Source organism: Dromiciops gliroides, chromosome 1, assembly GCF_019393635.1.
Source record: "Dromiciops gliroides isolate mDroGli1 chromosome 1, mDroGli1.pri, whole genome shotgun sequence".
NCBI classification, from domain to species: Eukaryota; Metazoa; Chordata; class Mammalia; order Microbiotheria; family Microbiotheriidae; genus Dromiciops; species Dromiciops gliroides.
This window is the reverse complement of record NC_057861.1, coordinates 650,185,659-650,203,898: the sequence shown is the minus strand read 5'-3', so window position 1 is coordinate 650,203,898 and position 18,240 is coordinate 650,185,659. Positions and strand designations below refer to the sequence as shown.

The 18,240-nt window shown below is 38.5% G+C and overlaps 1 protein-coding gene across 9 annotated transcripts in view; it reads left to right on the top strand.

The window, feature by feature from the left end:
• Window positions 1-804: 804 nt before the first annotated feature.
• Window positions 805-18,240, top strand: part of MPDZ (multiple PDZ domain crumbs cell polarity complex component) — a 220,961-nt gene continuing 203,525 nt past the window's right edge. For 7 of the 9 annotated variants that reach the window (XM_043979448.1, XM_043979447.1, XM_043979446.1 and 4 more), the window contains exon 1: window positions 806-1,023. The gene's annotated coding sequence lies outside the window, so the exon portion shown is untranslated. Of the gene's footprint in view, window positions 1,024-18,240 lie in introns of all 9 variants that reach the window. The other 2 variants (XM_043979442.1, XM_043979441.1) reach the window with 1 other exon arrangement.

Here is an 18,240-nt window from a genome sequence, read left to right as displayed (position 1 = left end):
TTCATGGTAGTGTGTGCGTGTGTGTGTGTGTGTTTATCCTGTAGCTCCTCTCTGGGCCGTTATTTCAGAAGAGAGCGGTTGGCCAGGCGAGAAAACCAGAACCACAAACGACCCTCTCCCCACTTCCCGCCCCCCCCACCCCCGCCTCCTCTCCTCTCCTCTCCTCTCCTCTCGTCTCCTCTCCTTTCTTAGTCCCCGCCCGAGGCAAATCCCACCAAGCTGGGGAGGGCTGCAGGAACAAGCTGGGTAAGGAGTTGGAGCTTGGAAACTGTCCTAAGGGGCGGTGGAGGCGCGGTGGGGTGAGGGGGGGGGAGTAAGGAATACTCCCCCCGCCCCCAGCCCAGCCCTCTGTTCCCCGAGAATGTACCATTGGAATCTCGTGATTCTGCGTGTTTAGTTTGCGTGCGAGTGCGGGGTGGGAATACGGGGTGCGTTGGCCCCAGCCCTAAAATGCGCCTGTGGCTTTCTTTACAAAAACCCCACTCCTCTCTTGCCTCTTTAAAAGGATGGGGTTTGGAAGTTTCCTTTGGCGGATTCCATCCCCACTCCTTGAAGTCTTCCCCCTCTGCTAAACGTGGTGTAAAAGTTTTTTTGTGTTTTTGTTTTTTTGTTTTTTAACTCTTTGGATGGAGGGTTGTTAGGAACGTTGGGGGGAGTAGTGGGGGGGATAACACCAGGCCTGGACATGCAAGAGGGGAAATGGAGGGGTGTGTGTGTGTGCGTGTGCGCCAGACTTTTTTTGGGGGGTGGGGGGGTTGGGAGCCTGTTGCTTTCTCTATGTTGCCGTATCCGTTGTGATTTCAGCGCTCGGGCTGCAGTAGGGGCTACTTCAGAGATGGTACTGGTGGCTGGCTGTTAGGTCGCTCCAGGAAGGCCAAAGGGTAGGGATGCTGCTCTGTAGACGGCTGCTTGGCTCTTGGGAATCAGAGTAACAGCAGCGGCAGAGGAGGAGGAGGAGGCGGCGGCGAGCGACGGCGACTGTGGCAGCCGTGGCTGGGGACCCGGATCAGAGCTGCATAATTGGTAGGAGGCAGAATAGTGCACACACCAGTGGCGTTTCTGCCCTTGCATCTGCGGGCTGGTTGCAGTTGTGAGCATTTAGCTGTCGCCGTCTTTTCATTTCCTCGGTTCAGGCCCCCTTTCTCCTGCCGCCTCCGCCTAGATTTGACTCCTTTGTTTGTGGTCTCTGCATTAGAAAGCAGATCTTTGAATGCAGCCTTATTTTGGAAATGTCTCCTTGGTGTGTGTATGTGTGGGGTGGGGTGTGTGTGTGTGTGTGTGTGTGTGTGTGTGTGTGTGTTTAGGCGGGGGTGGGGGATGAGGATAGAGTAGAGAGATATTTTAGCTTATTGTCTTTACTGCAGCACAATGGCTGGGCTATCCTTTATAACAGCCCACATGAAATTTCAAGTTTGGACTGCTGGAGGAGGAGGAACTGGTGGGGGGAGAGGGGGATGGGAATGTGCTACATGCGCAGTTGGGTGATTGCAGAACATACAGGATACAAATGTATGCAGACACAATACCGTGAAACATCTTATCTTTCTACCCATCCCTTCCAGGACTGCTGACTACTGTGCCTAGTAAAAGCAGCTGGAAAATGGAATGTCCTTCTTGGGTGGTGATTTTTTTCCTGCTTATGAGATAATGGAGACACACATTCACCAGCTATGAAGGAAACTCCTCTTCTTATGGAGAGTCATAAGAAACCTGAAAAGCAGTCAGTCCTGCCTATAAATCATATTTGGTGGTCAGTCCTATTTATTGTGTTCCTTTTTGTCTCCCCATAACCATTTGGTTTCTATAGTTCCTTGACATGGTCTTTCTTATCCGTTTTTGTGGCAATCTAAACATGAGTGGTATAATGCAAAGAAAGTTCACTTTGGACTCAAAGGAACTGGATTTGAATCCAGATTCTAATGCTGTTTTCTACTTTCCTTACTATGGGCCAATCACTGGACTGATCACTACCTCATAGTGAAGAAAGTGCTTTGTAAATCTTTAAGTGCTACATATACAACCACAATGATGATGATGATGATGATGGTGATGAAGATTTTTGGCAGCAGTTAATGGAGGAAAGATGTGTTAGGGTTTTAAAGGTTACACAACCATTAGCGTTAATTAATTTGGCCAATGTTTAGTTACAAAGAGTAACATTTAGCATGGCAACTGCACCTTGGAATAAATGAGAGTCCTGTAAACCTTAAAGTGCTGTATAACTGAGTAATTATAACTGCACCAACATTTGAATTTCTTAAATTGAACTAAGACTATTTTAGTATGAAACATTATGAGTGGTAATGCTGGTATACCAGGTCTCTGGGTATGGCTAGGCCCATGTATTGAACCTATTTACAGACAGCAATTTATTCAGGATAGCCAGATGGGTCCTGCCCAAGTAAAGAGGACCAATTAAGGCCATTTAAAGTTCTGCAAACCAGATGTCTCACAAATACACTATAATGGGTTCATTGTTTAATTTAGTTAAGGTAGTCATAGGCTTCTTGGAGCCAGCCTTAAGCAAAATGATGAAGTAGGTAACATGTGTTTTTGATAACCCCTTCCCTCTCCTCAGTGTTAGGAAAAATTAATGAAGAAAAGGCTTTATTATGGTCTTATTAACATTCTAATTTTATTGATGGGTATTTAGTATAGCAAACACACACCTGTCTCTTTCTTTTTGACTTTTCTCTTAGATTCTTTTTCCTCTTTTCCCTCCCTCTTCTTGGGTTAGTTTGCTATAATTGGATTTGGAAAGACCAGGATTTCAGTTCTACTTCGACTGTTTATTACCTGTATGAACAAGGGCAAGTCATCTTCTCTATGCCTCAGACTCTTCGTCTATAAAGGGGGGATGATAACACCTGTTAATATTTGCCTCACAGGATTGTGAGGATCAAATGAGAGAATGCAGGTAAAGTACTTTACAAACCTTTAAGCATTATATAGTTAGCTGTTATTATTGTTGTTACTATTGTTAACAACAACAACAAAATTAATAGTAACCTCCCTTCTCCCCCTTGCCTTTAGCCACTCTATTATTACCCTTATAATCTGGAAGGCCACATCATTGGATAGCTTTGGAGAGGGGGTAGGGGTAGTTGCTCATTCACTAGGTAGAATTGTTTTCATTGTCTTTCAAATTCCATTGTATGCAAGGTCCTACTTTATTTGTAGCTAAAGCCCCACTGTGTTTTATAATCACTGAGGGGTGATTTTGGGCTTCCCCCAGAATGGTTGTATGCAACATCTTTACAACCTGGAGATGTTCCAAGAGAACCATAAGAATTCCTTGGGTGCAGATTTGGGCACAGAAAGACCTGGGTGATTAGCTGTAGCATACAGCTGCCACCGGGGATTGGTTTCCAAAATGGACTTGCTCCAGAGATCTAGACAGAGAGAAAGAGGTGGTAGAAGTTAGGGGGTGGGGAATTGTTGAATTCATTTGGAGAAGTAGTTAAGGAGTTTAGTTTGTATTTCAAGAATTGCCCCCATCCCACTGAGGAGCCTATAGAAGTCACTGTAGTTTAGTAGTAACGATGCTAAATTTGGAGGGCTTGACTAGAAGACCTTTAGGGTCCCTTCCAGCACAAAATCCATAATCCTTTGATCCTGTTTTAATAAACTTCCCTGTGGATCACCTGAGTTCTCTTCCCTCTTTTGTTTGTTTCCATGAGTTCATAAATATAGATTCCTCAGGTGGTGGCACCATTAATTCATTTCAGCCTGAGAAACATTTATTCAGAGCCTGCTAGGTGCAAAGGCACCCCTGGGAAGTTAGACTCTGGGATAGCCAGTTGTATGTTTTCCATCTGAGTTTGTTCTGGGGCATTAATGTTTGTATTTCAGCATTCTACATTCCTGGCCCAACAAAACTATGCTGATATCAGATGTTATAGGGTTTAGAACTGGAAGAGTCATTAAAAGTTGTCTTGTCCAACTCAGATAAGGAATCTGAAGACCAAAGTGGTAAAGTGATAAGTATGAAGTCATGAAAAAAAATAAGTAGCAGAGTTAGTATTTGAACCTAGGACATCTAACTCCAAATTTAGTCTGTTTTCCACTCTCCTACTGTGCCTGATATCCTACTGTATTTACAAGCATTTTCTAAATATATATATTTCTGTGCAGAGATGGTTGGATTTTTACCAATTTCTGCATATGGATTCCATCCATAAATGGGCTTTGCATAAAATGCACTTTATGTGGTTAAGTTGTCTGTTTAATTCAGATTCCCAGTTGTGCTTTTTAAGAATGGAGTAGCTGTGAATTGGATGTGGCAATTGTTTTTCTTTGAGGACTTCTACTGTATGTGACCTCACTTGGCCTACTGATTCACTTTATCTGTCTGCCCCCAACCTCCCTTTTTGTACTGGCTTTTATGGTTCTCTTATTGGACTGCAAGAGAGATTGTTCATTTCCCATATTCCTGCTTCTCCAAGCAGGAAATTACTTTTAAGTTTTTAAAAGTCATTTATTATAAATTAGTATATGGAGTTAAGATATTCCACAGAGTATGAAAACAAATGACAGGGGAATATTACAAAGTAATATCGCTATTTGCAGCCAATCTCCATCTTCTGTGCACATTTCCTCACTCTCATTTCCTTCTCTGTCCCCCCTTTTTTTCTGGTTGAAGGCTATCCTTTTGGATCTTCACAGATTCACAGAATTGTAAGTCCGAAGGGACCTCAGCAGTCATTTAGTCCAATGAGTACATTAAAGGAATTCCAGCTATCACATTCAAGGCAAATGGTCAGCCAGCTTCAGTTTAAATTCTTCCAAGGAGCAGGAACTCGCCACCATTCAGGGCAGCCCACTGCCCTTTTGGACAGCTCCAATTATTAGGAAGTTTTTTTTTTTACTTCAAGCATGAATTTGCCTTTTTGTAACTTTCACCCATTGTTTTTGGTCCCATCCTTCTGGGATCAAACAGAATGGTCTAATCCCTCTTCCATATGACAGCCCTTCAGTTATTTAAACATCCCTAACACCCTCCACCCCCCCCCACACACACACACATCCACCCTTGCCCTCACACACCTAAGGCTTTTTTTCCCTCAACTTAAAGATGCTCGTTTCCTTCAGCCAATTCTCACATGACATGACGTGACATGAATTCAGGGCCTTTTGGCATCTTGGTTGCCTGCTTTTGGATACTCCAGTTTATCAACGTCATTTATAGTTTCTAGAACTGAACACACTGAAGATGTGGTCTGATCAGGGCAAAGTACTGTGGGACTATCAACTCCTGGAAGCAATGTTTCTTTTAAAGTAGCTCAAGGCCACATTAACTTTTCTGGTGCTACATCACACAACTGGTTCATTTGGAGCTTGCAGTCCATCTAAAACCCCAGGTCTTTTTTAGAATAATTGTTGTCTAACCATTACTCCATCATCTCATAAAGCTGAATTTTTTTTTGTACCCAGGTGTAAAACTTGACATTTATATCTATTTCCTAACAAGATGTCCTTAGATCTTGATTCTGTTATCCATTGTTTTAGCTCTTCTTCCCATCTGGGTATCTACACATTTGATGAGAATGCTTTCTATGTCTTTATCTAAGTCGTTGTTATGTGTTAAATAGCACATGGAGGCAAGCACAGACACCTGAGGCACTCTACATCTTCTGCTATGATGACCTTGAACTATTTACAAGTACTCTTTGAGTTCTATATCCATCAATGTTTCTTCCATAGCTCTCCATCTTCCCTACAGGTGTAGGACGAGATCCTTCATCAAAACCTTAGATAAAATCTAGATACACTATATCCATAGCATTCTCTTCATCTATTAATTGAGTGATCGTGTCAGACAAAGGAAATGAGGTTTAGCCTCACTGTTTATTTGTTTTCATATGCATTATATAGAATACATTTTATATGTTATCTGTGTACAATTATTTTTAACTTGATAAACTTTTTTATATAAAAAGTAGAAAAAGAAGATTGTATGCAAAATTGTGAATTCATTCTGTACAGCTTGGTGTTTTTACAGAGTATATAATACAAAATGTTTCAGACCTGCCTTGTTTGTTTCTTTCTCACTATCTTTTATTTTCTGCATAATTTCTGCATTATCTTCCTTCCTTATTTCCTTCCTTCCTCCTTCCCTCCTTCCCTCCCTCCCTCCCCTCCTCCTTTCTTCTTTCCTACTTTCCTTTTCTCTTTCTCTGTATTCTAGCCTCTATCACCATCAGTAGCCCATTCCTCATTCAAAAAACCAAAAAACCAAAAAACAAACCAATCCCAACAACACAACTTTTCTTGTAACCAGTTAGTATGGCCAAACAAAAGATCCACCATTGAACTTATCTATGAATGTGTCACATCGTGCATCTGAAGTCCATTTTTCCTGGCCAAAGCCATGCTGGCTCCTTGATATCTTTCCTTTCTTGATATCTGCCAATCATATCTTTAATGATGGTCTAGAATTTTTCCAGGAATCAAAATTAAGCTTACTGATCTATAGTGTGCAGACTATACTTCCATTCCACCCAGCTTTTTCTTTAAAAATTAGGACAATATTTATCTTTTCCCAATGTTGTGGCACCTATCACATTTAAGTTGCCCTGATATAGCATTCACATCTACTAATTTTCTGAGTACCAAGATGACTCATTCTTGTGAGCCAGGTGACATAAATTCTACAGGTACAGCTATGTGCTCTCATCTTCTGACTTATCTTGGTCATGAACCTGCCAGTTCAAGGGCTGAAGTCATTCTTCTTGGCAGAGAAAGTAGAATCAAAAGAATCGAGCAGCTTGTTTCAGTCATCCTGTTCTAGTGTTTAAGATATTGGTATCAAACCACTGAGTTCCATCAGCAGAGCTAGACTTTTCTTAATTCTTATGAATCACTTGGTATCTTTTCCTGTTTCTCATGGCTTTCACAGTGAGCCTTCTCAGTTCTAGGAAGAATTAGGCCTTGCCTTTGGGTTGTTTTATTAGTTTGTTTATTTTTGTTTTTAATGAAATTGAGTCTTCACTACATGCCCACTTCAGGATTTTTTCTTTTTTTGGTTTTAATAGAGTTTGTTCCTATTAAAACGTTGTGTTGAGCCTTTTCTTGGAAAAAAATGGTGATTTAACCTCTTGGAAGCTCTTTCGCCTTCCAAGCAGTCAAAAAAACGAGTAAAATCTTCTTATAATGAACAAGATGGACAGCATTTGTTATGATAAGAGGGAACTATAGAAAGAAATTTGTATTAGGAATCCAAGTCTGAGTTGTGCAATTTACTAGTTGTATGTTCTCTAACAAGTCATGGAACTTCTCAGAGGCTCAGATTCCTGAGAAGTTTGCTTTAGATGATCTCTGATTTCCCTTCTAACTTGAAATATAACTATGCTATGATCTAAGTCCATTGAGCTGTACAAAGAGAGAGGTAATTTTCTCTGTTGCACCCTACTCCATCCAGACCACATCTAGAACATTATATTCAATTCTGTCTGTTAACACTTTAGAAGAGACACTGACAAGCTAGAATACATAGTGGTAGGGACATAGAAAGGAAGGCAGTGAGACCAGGCAGGTGAAGAGATTATAAATCCTGTTTGTGAGTATTGATGGAAGAAATGGAGAATATTAGCCTAAATAACAAAAGGCTTCAAGAGAACATGATAGTAGTCTTGACTTAATCAGTCAACATTTATTATTTGAAGGGATATCACATGGCAGCCAGATTAGAGTTGTTCTTCCTGCTGCTGGAAGTTATTGGGAGGCAGATTTCAGCTTAGAAGAAACACTGCCCAAGTGGAGCCATCCAAAGTGGAAAAGGAAGCTTTAGGGTCATAGTGAGTTTCCTGTCACTGTAGACCTTGAAATGCTGGATGGCAATTTATTGGAGATTTTGTAGATGAGATTAATAATTTAAGTTGGTTGAGGTTGGTCTAGATCTTTGAGGTTCCTTCCAACTCTGATTTCATAATTATTTGATTCTTTTTATTTTTGATTACTATGAAGTGATTCCAAATTGCACACTGATACTCTTTTAGTATGGAATTGGCTTCTCTATTCTATGGCTCGAGACGGGCATTTTGAGTTTCCTTCTGGACCCCATGGTTTAAGCCACCATGATTCTTGGAGCTCTTCTTCACAATGCTGCTGGTCATTACTGTATCTCTCCAGGACCTTTTTTTTTTTTTTTCTTATTCAAAGCCTGCTTCCTCTTGCTGCTCTCTCCTCTGGTGCTGCTTCTTTGCTTTACTTCCTGGTGAAGTGGCCAGCTAGGATGAGATAACAGCTGTAGCTCTGGACCAAAATGAGCAGCAGCTATTTTCTTTTCCTTTCCCCTTGTTAATGCCCTGCATTTATTCTGAGCCTCTGAGCTCACTCCTGCTTCTGTCTTGCCTTTAGGGCTCAGCTTCTTATCCTGGTATTTATGGAGGATTCTCTGGATAGATTTTAGGGGGTGCATGAACTTGAATAGGAAAAAAATAAAATTCTTATTTTTGTTAACCTCTCACTGAAATTTGTCATTTCCTTCAATTCTATGGGCAGGAAGCATTCTGAGAATGTTCTGTGAAGGCTTTAACTGGACTGGCAAAGGGATCCACGAGGCATAAAAAGATGAAACATTCTTATTTAGGGAATAACTTGTATACATTCCATTTTTCACACAAATCAATAAAGTAGGTTTACATTTTTCTTTGCCTCATACCTTCCATTCAATTGTAGAGGTTAGAGCTGGAAAAGACATTAGAGAACAACTAGTTTAATCCCTTTATTTTACAGATGAGGAAAACTGAGACACAGGCTGCTTGTTCAAGGTCAAACAGGAAATTGTCCTTCATTTCTGGAAGAGGACCACTGACATCATGGGGTGATGGTTTGATTTATGTGTGAATTGAATTAAAGTGAGACAAAGTTGCACAAAGTCATCAGCCTTGCTCTTTCTTCCAAGGTCATTGAAGTCCAGTGACAAAACAAAAGTTAAGATGACTGGCATTGGCCTGGGATACAGTGGATGACCTTGGGCATCTTTGATGGTTGATTAATCTCCATGTTGTACAATACCTGCTTCAGCTACCTTCATGAAGCTTTTGTCACAGATTGTTCTTGTCTGTCTGTTTTGCTGTGGAGAAGTCTTCAAATGCTTGGGGTAGATTTTCCCCTAATTTACCAATGGATTTGAGGCCTGTTAGTTACTCTCAACCTGGTTTAGTCTGCCTCCTGAGACAGTTTTATCAGGTATGAGTGCTGTGCATGCTACAGCTTTTTGGAGCCACAAATGTTCAAGGTTACTCGGGAAATTAGTAGCTTAGCTGATAGAATTTAGACCTCCACCCTCTGGACTCTAAATCCACTTCACTACCTTGCATGTTTTTAATGTTGCTCCTCATATATACACCACCTTTCTTTGCTGCCCTATGCTAACCTTAGCTACATCAATAAGCAATAAGTATTTATGGAGGCTGAACTCAAATATTGCCTGATTAGGATTAGGAATATTGATCCCATCTGAATTTTTTTTAAAGGAGAGCTTGAATTGAGTACTGTAGTGAAGACAATGATTATCACATGCTTAGAACTAGGCGAGATAATCCAAGATAATAAATGCTATGACTACTATTAAGGAGAATGAATTGTATTATGAATTCTTAATGGACTTCTATTTACATTTGTCACCTCTTAAAATTGTTCAGTTCAACAAACATTAAATACTTGGCTGTGTTGGGACTGGATAGTCATTGATTTAAAATGACATAGGCCAGGGCAGCTAGGTGGTGCAGTGGATAGAGCACCAGCCCTGGAGTCAGGAGTACCTGAGTTCAAATCTGGCCTCAGACACTTAACACACTCTTACTAGCTGTGTGACCCTGGGCAAGTCACTTAACCCCAATTGCCTCACTAAAAAAAAAAAAAGACATAGGTCTACCTTTGAAGAGTTTATAATCTAATGGGGAGGATATGTTATATATACAAATAAGTATACTATATAGTAGAATATGAGGGACATGGGAGAGATATGCAACATACTTTAAGAAAATTTGAGGATGGAAAAAGCCGGCACATCTGGCAGTGATCAGGAAAGGCTTTATGAAGGAAATATTTGAGTTGGGCATTGAAGGAAGGGAAGAATTTAACAGGTAGAGATGTGGAGAGAATACATTGCAGGCATATAATATTGCAAGGAAGCCAGAGGCTTCAGGACAAGGTTAATGAATAGCTAGTAGTCTAATATGGCTAGAAGAGTATTTGAAAGGATGTGATGGGGAAATATGGCTAGAAAGCGAGATTGGAGGCCAATCGTTGAGGGTCTCAAATGCCAGGTTAAGGAATTTATATTTTGTCCTACAGGGAGTTAAAAGTCACTGAGGTTGACTTAAGCTATTTAAAGAAGATTGATTTGATGGGAAATAAGCTTTTAAGAGTTAAGAAACTGGATTCTGGGAAACTAGTTAGGCCCTTATTATCTAGTCTGGGGATGATGAGGGCCTGAACTATCAAGATGGAGGTGTGAGTGGAGATTCACTAGCTCTAAATGAGATGGCAAAATGAAATAATCTTCTGAATAGCTCAGGCAAAAATCATTTGCCAGTGGATTATTGTCATAATAAAAGTTGCTTTATAACCTTAATATTTGCATTTGTTCCTTTGAGTATGGTAATGAAATAGACTTAATGAATGTAGTTAAACAGTAGATGAGTTAATTAAGAATCAAATAGTCAAGTTTATTGAAAGACAATGAAACCCTTTTAAATATTTCTGTGAGAGTCTACCATTTGGATGGCTTTGACTAACACTATAAAAATACAAATGACAGTGATATGTCTGTGTGTATGTATATGCATATCTACATATATGTGATGCATGAATTCATGTTAATTGTTATAGTATACATACATTCATATTTATGGGGATTTAAATATCTGATAATTCTTGATCTTATACTTTCCTTTTAGTATCATCAACCTATTTGGAGAGCTTCATATCCATTTTGGTATTTTTCTCAAGTTTTTTCTTATTAGGACTATTGTGAATCATACCATTGAGATGTAAACTGTTATAGTGGAGTGAGGCAGAGGACCTGAGTATAAGCCTTGCTTCTGACACTGTTTGTACAATCTTGGGAAGTCTTTTAATCTCTCTGGGCCTCAGTTTCCTCCTCTACAAAAAAAAAAAAGGCGGGGAGTCAGACTAGATGAATTCTGACTACTTCCTGCTTTATATTTGCAATCTAGCCTGCTAACTTTCATGAATTCTCATACTACTGCTGACCTACATGGTCAGCAGCAGGTAATAAGTATTTCTTATGACCTTCAGAGAAAGCCTGCCTAGGATCACGATATCAAAAAATTTTAAATTGTCATTTAATTTGACAAAATTTATTTTTCTATTGGGTGTGTGTTCTTTTTTTTAGGTGTGATTTTTTTTTACTTTTATTTTTTAAAAACATTTTATATAAAGTTTTGAACTTCAAATTCTATCTCTCCCTCCTTCCCTCCCTTACTCCATCTCTGAGGAAGTAAGCAATTAGATATAGATTATACATGTGCAATTATGTAAAACATTTCCATGTTAGTCATTTTGTACAAGATGATGAATTAAAAAAAAGAAGGAAAGTAAAAAAAAATAGCATGCTTCAGTCTATATTATTGTCACTATCAGTTGTTTTTTGGAGGTGGATAGTATGCTTCATCATGAATCCTTTGGGATTGTCTTGCATCATTGTATTGCTGAAAATATCTAAGTCTTTCACAGTTCTTAATTGTTTTACACAGTAACAACAATATTTTTCATTCTCCTGGTTCTGTCCACTTTACTATGCATCAGTTCATGAAAGTCTTTCCAGGTTTTTTTTTTTTTCCTGAAATCATCCCACTTGTTATTTCTTATATCACAATAATATTCCATTACAATCATATACCACAGTTTGTTTAGACATTCCCCAATTGATGGGCATTCCTTTGATTTCCAATTATTAGCCACCACAAAAAGAGCTGATACAAATATTTTTGTACAAATAGGTGTTTTTCTCTTTTTTGGAATGTCTTTGAAACATAAACCTAGCAGTGGTATTGTTGGATCAAAGGATATGGACAGTTTTATAGCACTCTGGGAATAGCTCCAAATTTTTCTCCAGAATGGTTGGATCAGTTCACAACTCCAGTGTGTGTGCTCTTGAAATTCACAGAAGACAAAAATGATGCATAAATTTTTGTTATTATCAATGACATGTTCTGAGCTATTAACTTGACTTATATTATTAACTTGATTTACATATACTAGAGATTTATATTGTATCATTATTGCCCACTACAGCCCTGGTACATAATAAGCACTTAATAAATAATAATATATAATAAATAATGATATACAAGTATATCGCTATATAGATATAATGCAATAACAAAGCAACAATATATAAGATAATAAAATAACTAATAAAGGCTTATCGATTAATTGATACTAGAAACGATGATGACTTTGAATTTAACTTTGGCAATAGAGCTACAGTTTAGATTATTTTGCCCATTTACACTTTTTCAATCATTTTATTTTATTTTATTTTTTTTGTGGGGCAATGACAGTTAAGTGACTTGCCCAGGATCACACAGCTAGTAAGTGTCAATTGTCTGAGGCCAGATTTGAACTTAGGTCCTCCTGAATCCAGGGCCTGTGCTTTATCCACTGGGCTACCTAGTTGCCCCCCATTTTATTGTTTTTAAAACACTTCTTGGATATGCCATTGATGAATATAGCCCTATGTTCACATAGCACTTTAGTAAGGAAATTTGGAACTCACCAGCAAACATATTAAATGCCTACAGTAATGCTGTGATTCTGTGTACTATATCATTGGTTGATAGGAAGATCCCATTGTTTTCCATTGTCTTTTAAAGGCAATTTAGGTTTCATATTTGTTTAATTACTTAGATTTTTCCAAAATTCCCATATGTAATTTTTTTTCCTACCAGCACATAGGATAGTATGGACTAAATAGTAATAGCATAGCCCAAAATACTCTACCCAAGCTTCATCTTGTAAAAAGTATACTTTCACATCAAATAGATTCAGAAGAATATTCATTACATTTGTAATTTTTTATTCTTGATTTTCTACTGTTTATCAGTTTATAGTATCAGAAAATAATTTTCTAAAATATTTTAAAGTTATTATAAGGAATTTCTTAGACTTACTGACTTTTACAAACTCACCTTATTTCCTTTTTTGACACAGTTAAAAGATTGGTAGATCAGAGGAATGTTGTTAATCTAGTTTAACTACATTTTAGGAAAGCATTTGGAAAAAAGTTTCTCTTGTTAATTCTTCTGAAATAGATGCCATGATGTGGTTGAGAAATTATTACAATTAGCTGGAATGAGAGCTGTTTGTATAGCTGGACCCAAGGAAAGTTATTAATGGTGTATATTACCTTGAAGAGGCAACTCCCAGGGAATGCCCCAGGGATCTGGTGCTTGGCCTTGGATTGTTTAACATTCTTATTGGTGTCTTGGTTAAAGGAATATATGGTACACTTATCAACTGATGACATTAAGCAGGGGAGCATAAATAATTCCATGGATGATATAGTTGGGATTAAAAAAGATTTTTACAAGCTATATTACTAGGCCCAAATCTAAGAAGATAAATTTTAATAAGGCTTTATGTAAAATCTGATTCTTGGGTTTAAAAAATAAATTTCAGAAGTTCAAAATGGGAGGAACATTTCTCAATTGCTGTTCTGAAAAAAAGATTTGCGGGGGGGGGGGGGGGTTTAGTGAACTCCAAGGAAGTTAATTCGATTGTGTTGTGTTGAGGTGGGTTTAGTGTGTTGAATTATGGAGGTGATAGCCCCCATTGTACTTTGCCTTGAGCAGACTATCTGGAGTCTAAGTACTTTGTTCAGTTTTGGACACCATGCTTCAGGAAGGACAGTGATAAGTTCAAAAACATCTAGAGGATGGTTTGTGACCTTAGTCCATGCTATTTGAAGATTTGGGGATTCAAGAAAGTCAAGATACTTAGCCTGGAGAAAAGAAAACACAGAAGAGAGGATAACTGATGGCTATGTTTAAATATTTGAAGGGCTGTCATGTGGAAGAGATTAGCTTTATCCTCATTGGCCTTAGAGAGGCAGAAGTAGGAAAAATGGTTAGAAGCTGCAAAGAGGCAAACTGAGGCTTGATTTAAGAAAGCTTCTTAATGATTAAAGCTATCCAGAAGTGGAATTAAATGCCTCAAGAGGTACTGGGATGTTATTCACTAGAAGTCTTCAAGCAAAACTGGAATGTCTTCTGTTGTATACATTAAGAAGGCATTCTTGTTTAGGTTTGGCTTGGGGCTGACCAGATATAGTAGGGTCATTTATTCTTGAGCCCTGCACTGTAGGAAAAAGATTAAGGCTTGTTATATACATCAGTGTACTTCAAAGTGTTGGTCCATGGTCTGACCTCAAGTGATGTATGATCAACAAATCAAAGTGTAGGAAGGTGAATCTTATCACACCTTCCTGCTCTTGCCAAAGTGGGGTTTGTTACCAGGAGTCATACCTAGCCCTTACTCTATTCCCCAATACTCCTTCACTCTGTGAACTACACTGCTGTGAAAGCACTAAACCCTTCCCTTTCTGAAGTAGACTTCCACCCCTTGGGAAAGTGTTCAAGTGCTACCTGGACACCCAGATTAGTATCTGGCTAGAAGATACTGGGAAAATTCCCTCTCTCCTTTTTCCTATTACTCTGTTGCTTGGTAGATACCTGTAGAAGTGTGGCTCTGAACCAAGGGTTTGTATCCAGTAAGAATCCTGCCTTTCCCCTTTTGGATTTTTTTTTGTTGTTCTTGTTGTTTTTGTTTGGGGGGGGGAAACGGTCAGAATGAGTCACTCAGGATAAGCAGGTATGAATAGTTTGAGAGATTTAATGCGGACTTCATTATTTTCATCCCCAAACCTGTGTCTCTTTTAAACTTCTCTCTTGATGTAGAGGATGCCATTATCTTTCCAGTTAGCACCTGGGTATTATCATCTTCAATTCTTTTCTCTCCCTTACCCAACACAGCCAATAAGTTGCCAAATCTTGAGAAGAGTACAATGATTATTATCCCTATTTTATAGATGAGAAAGCTGAGGTCCGTTGGCTTGCGCAGTTTCACATTGCTAAACTTAGGTAGGATTTAAATTTAGATCTTCCAAGTTCAGCACTTTATCCATTATGCTACTTGATATCTTTCCCATGCACCTTTCTTTCTACTTAGACAGCTGTCACCTTAATTTAGTCCCTCATAACCTTTTGACTGAACTATTTCAATAACACTGTACTTGGTCTCCCTGACTTAAGTCTCTCCAATCCCCATAGTTGCCAGAATTATTTTTCTTTAACTCAGGCCTGGCCTTGTCACTTTCCAACTTGGAAAACTTCAATGGCACCTCTTTGACACTAAGATCAAGTGTTATTTCATCTTTATTGTATTTCTTGCATTTCTATTTTTGTGGATGTTTTTATAATGTAAGTAATTAGTAGTACAGTAGTACATGTGTAATATATATCATATTTATAGAGTATGTCCCTCAATTTTTTTAATGGTAGAACAGCATGATCAAAAAATTCTGGAAACTATGGATACAGATTTTGGAAGTCATCTGCATAGAGATAATAATTGAATGTGTGGGAACTGAAGAGATTAGCAAGGGAGAGAGTATAGTAAGAAAAGAAAAAGAACGGGGGGGGGGGAGAGGAAGTATGGGAAAAAGGGAGGTCACACTATATTTAGTATGCAGAAGAAGGATGATAATCAATCAAAGATGTCTTAGAAGGAGAGTTCTGACAAGTAGGAGGAGAATCGATAAAAAAAGCTCAGAAGCCAAGGGAGCAAATTGTGTAGGATGAGGACAACGGTGTTCAAAGCTTTAGCAAAGTCAAGTAGAATGAGGCCTTCGACAAGGCTAGTTGATGAAACAGTTAAGAGATTATAGGTCATCTTGGAGAGCTCAATTTAGTGGGCTACTTAGGTATCACAGTACTATAACTGGTATACCACAGAATCTGATGTTTGTTCCTAACTCTGTGTGTTCCACATAAGGTTCAATTGTATTGGTTAAGTTTGGTTTCTTCACTAAAGTCTTTCTCTGGTGCCTTGCGTTGTTTAGCCGTTCCAGTTGTGTCTGACAACTTGTGACCCTGTCGAGTTTTTTTTGTTTTGTTTTGTTTTGGTGGGGCAATGGGGGTTAAGTGACTTGCCCAGGGTCACACAGCCCAGGCTCAAATCTGAGGCCAGATTTGAACTCGGGTCCTCCTGAATCCAGGGCTGGTGCTTTATCCACCGTGCCACCTAGCTGCCCCTGGATTTTTCTTGCCAAAGATACCGGAGTGGTTTGCCGTTTCCTTCTCTAGATCATTTTACAGACAAGGCACTGAAGCAAACATGGTTAAGTGTCACACAGGGTCACACAGCTTACAGTAAGTGTCTGAGGCCAGGTTTGAACTCGGGAAGATGAATCTTCCTGACTTCAGGCCCAGCACTTTATCCACTGTGCCACCTAGCTGCCCATGCTTTAAAGGTTACATAGCACTTGACATGTTTATCTCATTTTGAAAGGTTGTTGCCATAACTGGTTAAAATAACAAAAGTTTCAGTGATTAAAGAGCTTTTTCAAAGTTTCAGTTAAATGTGAAATTTACATATGTGGAAAATGTAATTCAAGCTAAGGTTTCCTTAGTTTTTAGTACTGAAGATAGATCTGTACAGGTTACCATCTACCCCTTGTTAATTTAAGGGTCACACAGCTAGTAAGTGTCAAGCGTCTGAGGTCAAATTTGAACTCAGGTCCTCCTGAATCCAGGGCCAGTGCTCTATCCACTGCACCAGCTAGCTGCCCCAATTGTATAGCTTTTAAAATAATGACCACCTAACCTGGAAAATAAGGAACAGATTATTGACAATATTTTCAGTAAGGATAAATCTTTGCCTTCAGAAGTTTTTTGAGTATATTAATTATACTTGACTTACATATAGGAACTTTTGTCTCTTTGAGAGAGAACTTGCCTGCCCTGGGAAAAAGTTTTTTGTTTGTTTGTTTTGTTTTTGTTTTTGTTTTTTTTAAGGTAGAATGAAGTAGAGCAGGGATTCTTAAACTTTTTTGGTCCTAGAACTTGTTTGCAATCTTAAAATAGAGGACCTCTCCAGAGTTTTTGTTTATGGAGGTTATATAGATCCACATTTGCCATATTAGAAATTTATTAGAAAAATATTAGAAAATGTCTTATTATTATTATGAAAATAGTTTTGACCTTGTGCACCTCTTAAAAGTGTCTTGGGGACTTCATGCTTTGAGAACCACAGAAAGAGAGTTCAAGAGTAAATTTAATCATTGTAGCAATTCAGTTTAGTTAAGTGGATCCTCAACAACCTGTTCTAACTATGTTGCCTTACCTAGTAGCAAGGTTGGGTTATATTTGTCCTTCATTATCTGGATAATTGCCACAGTTTCATTCCAGAGGATTTCCCCAGCCTCATTCACTTCACTTGGCTGTGAGGATTTGATAATTATAGAGTGGCTCAGATTTTGGCTTTTATAAAAGTTTCATAAATCTTCAGTTTCTTAAGCCATGATCTCTGATGCTTCATGGATTTGTGAGCAGTGAGCTTATTTGTTAAGCATAGTGTACATAATTTAAAAAAAAAGTAGCAGTGCTTTGCAGGTTATGTGAGAGTTTTAGTACAAAGAGAAATACTTTTTTGGGGGGGAAAATACTTTTCAACATAGCCACAATATTAGTAACTACTGGTCAATCCTAAAACTTAAATAGTTACATTAAAATATCATATACACTTAAACATACACACATATATACCTACATATGCATGAGAGAGAGAGAGAGAGAGAGAGAGAGAGAGATATTTCTTCAGAGGGTTTACTGTCAGAAACTTCAGACTGCCTTTGTGAACTTTTCATATTTATGCCTAACTAGATTCACCAAAGGAAAGTCAGAGAAGTCTCCAAATTAATTTAGGAGGAACTGATAGATGGGAAGAGAAACAAAAGTCCAATTCTATATGATTAAGCCAAGTGGTAAGGAGAGTAAAATATGATTGACTTATGCAAGAATATAAATGGTGCAAGCCTTACAGAACCAGAGGAAAATGTCTTAACAGTAAGAGAAAAATGGTAGAAACTCCATTATTTTTGAACAGTAATAGGAAAAAGCACTAGAAAATAACTAATGGGAAAAGTTTTTTTTTTCCCCTTTGAAATTGATAGGTGGTAGTGGTGGTGAAGTCTATGAGGATGGGCAA